The sequence below is a fragment of the Berghia stephanieae genome, chromosome 13 (genome assembly GCF_034508935.2).
Source record: "Berghia stephanieae isolate SIO BIC M18660-M18661 chromosome 13, UCSD_Bste_1.3, whole genome shotgun sequence".
Lineage (NCBI taxonomy): Eukaryota > Metazoa > Mollusca > Gastropoda > Nudibranchia > Aeolidiidae > Berghia > Berghia stephanieae.
Window position 1 is genome coordinate 10,950,145 of NC_088372.1, and position 5,533 is coordinate 10,955,677.

A 5,533-nucleotide genomic window follows, 5' to 3' on the forward strand; every position below is an offset into this window, starting at 1 on the left:
ATACTTAACATGTTGGACATGACATGACGCGGTTACATTTTATTTTGGACAGAGACAACGCTGCTAAAGTTCAGGTACTCATTTTACACCTGTGAGTACGGCGAGCGAATGTGAGTAAAGAGCCTTTTCCAAGGACTCAACTATGCGTCGAGAGGAGCTCGAACCCAGGACCTTCCGATCCGAAAGCGAGTGTCATACCACAAGCAGCACACATTACACAAAACATTTCATCAATCATCAACAAACAGGATGAATGAAACACTACAGATGAATTATAGGATGTGGTAGTGGCGATGTTAAGATGAATAAACAAAACATTGATGGGAAATAGTGTGCTCCTTTGTAATCACATGATCTAATTCATCTGTAGTGTTTCATTCATCCTGTTTGTTGATAAAGGGGAAGCCCGAAACGTTCGATCTGTTTTTGTAATTGAATTGAAGCTTATATTCAATTTCACATTGTTATTTGTTTCTTCGAGCTTCGAGCAGCAACATTTACACAACCTCAAATACAGCTCAACAACAGCTAATTATTGATACAACATTTAGCCAATAGGAGGCTGGTGAATATAGATAGAATGAAGTTGACGTCACTCGGGTCTTTGTTATTGTCTTTTGCCATCCACTTTTATGAGTAATTCTCACTAAACTGTATTAACCTGACTATAAACGATCATGGTTACGCATAGTTTTGTGTATTGGTCGGATGGCTCCTTAGCCAAGCGCATATTATCTATACATTGCGTCGCAATTCACGTCAATGAATTTTCTCTCTCATACACAATCAGACAATTTATAAATGTTCCTTATAAATATCTATGCCCTTGGCTAAGAAGTTCACAACATTGCCACCCGGGCCAACACACAAAACTATCTATAGATAGTATGCGCTTGGCGAAGAAGCTCATAACATTGTCATCCGGAAGTATAACGGACCAACACACAAAACTGTGTGTATCCATGAACGTTTATAGTCATGTTAATACATTTCAGTGAGCATTACTCATAAACGCGGATGGCAAAATACAATAACAAAAACCTGAGTGACGCCATCTTCGAACTATCTATAACCATCTATCTATAACTATCTATATCTATTTGCCTGTACCATCACGGGTACTAAACTTTGCTGAATATAAATTGTACCACATGCATTCACACCCTTACACGTGGATTATGTAGAGGTCGACGTGCAGGTCTGATAACCCAATTCCTTATGGGCTGATTGTTGTAATGGAAATCTAAAAAAAAACAATGACGCAAAATATTGTCCATTACAACATTGTTGAACTAGGCCCATAAGTATGTTTGGATGTCAGACCTGTATATATGTATACATCGGTAGATGTGATTGAACATTTAAATCCAGTCTATAATTAATCTTTTTGAAGACGTAAGGGAAAGCAAAATCTCATCATTTTTTATTTTAAACTAATTTTGTGGCATCTCGATATAATACCGTTTCAAGAGCATAGGCAACAATGAGCATGATAACGGAGATTTTTTTAAAAAATAGAAAATAATACTGGTTTTTATATTCACAACAACTAATTTATTTCTGTCGAATGATGACACAAAAACCAAAAATATCAAAAGACTTGTTGAAAAGAATCCATTTTGACAACATTAAAAGAATGCCATGAACAACATAATTTTTTCAATAGTAGATAGTTATATATTCATGGTAAAAGATTCATAGTTTGAATTTAGATACGTTCACGCAAAACGATATTTTATTTCAGATTTCCAATTAAACAAAAGAGAATCTAAACAAAATAAAGGTGATAATTTGTATCAAATGATATGAACAATGAATAAATGTTTGTAAAAAAAAGAATCAAGGATTGCAATAATAGACTGTATAATACTAGGAATGTTATTCGTAGTATTAAAGTGTAGTAGTAGTAGTATTTTTAATTCAGAAAAGTGAGTGGAGCAGGCACTTATGTTGGTAACAACAAGAGACGAAGTGAGTAGGAAAGTGCCAGAAGACAATAGAGAATAAAAATGGGGGTTTGAACCCGCGACCTTACTGGTATGACAAATCCGCCTGGCCAGTGAGAGCGTGACTCTACCGTATGAGCTATCCACGATCCCAAAAAAGATCGTCTCTCACCTTGTCATTATTAGAGCTCTTTCTCTCACACCGACTACTTGAGATAGCGGGTCCAACACACACAACCTCCGCGAAGATGAAGTTGAGGATGATGATGATGATGATGATGATGATGATGATGATGATGATGATGATGATGATGATGATGATGAAGATGATGATGATGATAATAAGGTCATTGCTTAACCTAATTCCAGATGGCCCACGCAAGCTCTCCAAATTAAACATCACTTTGCACAGGATTAACTGTTGAAAAACAAGTAATCTGTTTATGGTCCCCGGCCAGGCTGTTCATGTATATCTGTACAAGGGGGATGATCCCCTTCTGGTTCAAATCATCATAGGATTCTGTGGCTATGGATCCTAGTTGGCGTAGAAATGGAATGAGAAGCAGGATGAGATGGAATCTCATTTGCCCATCGGGGCTTCGTCTTACAACGTATCTGGAATTTAAGAAAAAAAACCATCATCTATCCACTTAAAACTTACAAACCAAAGTGATTCTATGCTGCTTTGGACTGTAACAATGAAATTAAACAAAAATGAAAATAGCCGAATAAAAAAAAAGGAACAGAATATCAAAAATGAAACGTTTCGGGCTCAAAACCCTTGTTTAGCAAAACAAAACAAAACAATGACAACATAAATGGTAGTGGTAGTAGTAGTAGTAGTAGTAGTAGTAGTAGTAGTAGTAGTAGTAGTAGTAGTAGTAGTAGTAGTATTAGTAGTAGTAGTAGTAGTAGTAATAGTAGTAGTAGTAGTAGTAGTGTTAGTATTATTATTATTATTATTATTATTATTATTAGTAGTAGTAGTAGTAGTAGTAGTAGTAGTAGTAGTTGTTGTTGTAGTAGCAGTAGTAGTAGTAGTAGTAGTAGTAGTAGTAGTAGTAGTAGTAGTAGTAGTAGTATTGTAGTAGTAGTAGTAGTAGTAGTTGTAGTAGTAGTAGTAGTTGTAGTAGTAGTAGTAGTAGTAGTAGTAGTAGTAGTAGTAGTAGTAGTAGTAGTAGTAGTAGTAGTAGTAGTATTGTAATAGTAGTAGTAGTAGTAGTAGTAGTTGTAGTAGTAGTAGTAGTAGTAGTAGTAGTAGTAGTAGTAGTAGTAGTAGTAGTAGTAGTCGAGTAGTATTTGTAGTATCTATTTAAAAAGTCAGTTTGGCGACAGAGAAATAATGAGGGCACTCGATATTTCTCTGTCAAAAATCTCTCTTGTCCTCATTGACCCTTTACTCACACTTCCTAGGGATTCTATTTTTGAAGTAGAAGTTTTCAGGCAAAAATTGCCTGGTAACAGAATAGATTGATAGAAATATACATTAAATTTTGAATTCAATTTCTTATCCAGGCGCCTTGTAAACACAACATGTCACTGAGATAAATAAATGCGATTTAGCAAGACCAATGATACTCTATGATCATCAAGTCTGAATGAGACATTGAATAAACTATGCAACTGCATACATAATGGGATCAATATGGCAACCCTTACGTAATATAGTGATGGAAAGGATCTTGTCAGAGACAAAAGTGATGATGATGATGATGATGATGATGATGATGATGATGATGATGATGATGATGATGATGATGATGATGATGATGATGCACGTGATCATAAAGATGATAATGTTGATGATGATGATCACGATGATGACGGTGATGTGGGTGATGCAGGAATATTGCCGTCCTTTCGTAACTTACGACTGTAACTCGCCAAGCATTTTTGACTGCAGACGGAACGCGTCCATCTTGTTTGAGATGCCCTGTGTATCTGTAAGAAAATTGAATAGCACAATGAGAGGTTTTTCACTGGAGTCAAGACTAGGTCTTTGTCATACAGCAATAATTAAACAGATTGAAGTAGTGCCGCGCTGAGGACCGGTCCAAGGACCGGTCCCACGGTCTTTTAGCTGTGAACCGGAGACCGGTCCCATAGTGGAAGACTGGCGGCGGTCCTCACTTCTTATCACCTTTCAACGGTCTCGCGCCATACTAGGCTACTTCCCCAGCGATTCGTTGCCTCGGTTGCCTATCTTCCACCAATCACCACCCATCCCAATTAATTAATCGCACCCACCCCCCTTTGCCATACACTAAACGAAACAGACGACCATACAGGCAGACGACAACCAACCTCCACTCCGCAAACCGCCCTTTCGTGTGTGAGATGGGGGGAACAGGAGGCGCACGCCTTGGACGATTCCATTATACGAGGTAACTTTCAAAATTTACTACACCATAATGATCGCAATGACAATGATCTATGGTGAAGGCATGACCCCTCTTCTCTAATGGGTTATTGTTTGAAATGTATGTGACTACTAAAGATGTGTGTGTTTGTGTGTGTGTGTGTGTGTGTGTGTGTGTCGAACTTAGCAAGTAGCAAATCCGATTTTTTGTTTTCTTTTGTCCATCTCTTGTCACCACTCCTTTCTATCGCAGTGTTGTCATTTAAAATAATACAATAATATTAAAATTTCGTTTGGTGTTTTTACTAATCAAATAATATGAGTTTCATTAGTTTCTTTCTTCCAAAAAACCCAGTTATAACGTCTGAATTTTAAAAAAGTCCAATAGAATATTTGGGGACCCCGATAGCTCAGTTGATAGAGCACTCTCTTTATACGCAAAGGGCCAGAGATCGATACCGGGTGCAGTCGAGTTTTTTCTGAATCCCTGTCTACTCAGCAATGAATGGTAGCTGAGTTTGTTAGATCTGGCGAAAAGTCACCATCGACCCCTCTTATTACCTCATCCACCCCCTCTCATTATAACTTCACGTCTCTCTCTTACTCTTCAATGCTCGCTGCCCTCTAATGTGTGTGTGTGTGGGGGGGGGGAGGGGGGGGTAGGAGTTGCGTGTGTGCATCAACGCCACGAACAACTCGATCAACGCCTTGGTCGATGCCATTATCTCCTTTAATGGGGATAAATTTCAAATTTTATTAAATTATCGAAGTAACAATGAAGTACGGTGAGTAAATAAAGAAGGCATCACCCCTCTTCTCTAATTAGGTTACAATTTGAAATGAGTGTGACTACTCCGTGTGTTTTACTCCTGTAGACCACGGTTTTCATCGTGTAGCGGTCTTTAACGGTTCAAGAATGAACGATCCCACGGTCTCAAAGGTCAAACCGGTTCGAATTTCCAACAGTCTCTCAGGAATGTTCAATGTCGAAAAGGACCGGTCCTAGGACCGGTCCTTGCGGTCTTCATTTCCCAAGGACCGTAGGACCGTGGTCCTTAAGCTTGCCAAGGACCACCCCGCACTAGATTGAAGACACATTAGACTCCACTATCAGGTATTTTGTTAGAAGGGCATATGAAATCAATATGAAATGCTTCGAAAATTTTTAAAAATTTGAGCTCCTACAAAAATGTCATGACCTGAAATTGCTAGATCCGTACCAAATTGC

General features: G+C 38.2%; 1 long non-coding RNA gene across 1 annotated transcript; it reads right to left on the reverse strand.

Moving 5' to 3' along the window:
- Positions 1-2,129: 2,129 nt before the first annotated feature.
- On the reverse strand, positions 2,130-3,882 carry LOC144959306 (uncharacterized). The gene is made up of 2 exons (XR_013642590.1): positions 3,818-3,882; positions 2,130-2,561 (listed from the first exon to the last, which is right to left on the reverse strand). It is a non-coding gene; the product is annotated as an uncharacterized LOC144959306 (long non-coding RNA).
- Between the last annotated feature and the right edge of the window lie 1,651 nt (positions 3,883-5,533).